Here is a 947-nt window from a genome sequence, read left to right on the forward strand (position 1 = left end):
TCTGATTTTCCGAGTCTTCTCTGTCTGATCTCGGTTGTCCCATTGTAGTCTTTTGAGCAGACTGCCGTAAGAATAAGCTGCGCACCAAATTGAGAAATACAGACTCTACTTAGATGGTAATAATTTAGTATCCTTTCAAACTAAGGATGTGATGAATTTTCTTTGCTTGTAATTGTCTTCATATTACAAATACCTTGATATGGACATGGCATAGCAAGGGTAGATTTTGGATAAAAGAATAAAAGTTGGTCCTCATCTTGAAAGACATGTTTTGTGAGATGATTACATGTCTGACAAGATGTATTGCCTTGTTTTTACTCTGGTGACTGGAAGGCTTCTTGCTTATTTTTATTTGCAAACAGCTGCAAGCCTCAGCATGTGAAGAGAAGAACGTCATGGATGAGTGTTCTGGGCTGGCTGCCCAAAACTTGTTATGATCATTATACATCCCTCACACAGTATGTGGCAGTTTTCCCATCTTCATATGTATCTTTGTGTAGAAGGAGAGCTGAAAGGTCTGTCTTGGAGTATAGTTATACAACTCCAAGGTGAATAATAAAAAGTCAACAACGAAATTAGAAACTGATAGAAACATGAAAAGACTTCTGGTTTCCTAATGCACTATGAGTAGTGCTATAATAATCAAGCTAGCAAAAATCAATAAATCCAGTGGTTTGCAATACTTAAAATATGGAGCTGAGATAAAAGATGAAACTTTTTCACCCTCACTTCAGAAGCTGTCTAAAGCCTGAGCTCTCTGAATGGAGTACATTACCTTGTTAACATCGTTAAGTGCATTACACTTGGATATATTATTTGCAAAGAAAAAGATTTTTTTTGATTTTGTGTTCTTTGTAATAATCCTCTTAGTGTTTTTAAATGCTTCATTTTTAAGGTTTCTGCAACCTGTCATACATAGTCTTCGCTCATGCTCATGTTGTTGATAT

The sequence above is a fragment of the Phaethon aethereus genome, assembly GCF_964289735.1.
Source record: "Phaethon aethereus genome assembly, chromosome: 1".
In the NCBI taxonomy this organism is placed as follows: Eukaryota; Metazoa; Chordata; class Aves; order Phaethontiformes; family Phaethontidae; genus Phaethon; species Phaethon aethereus.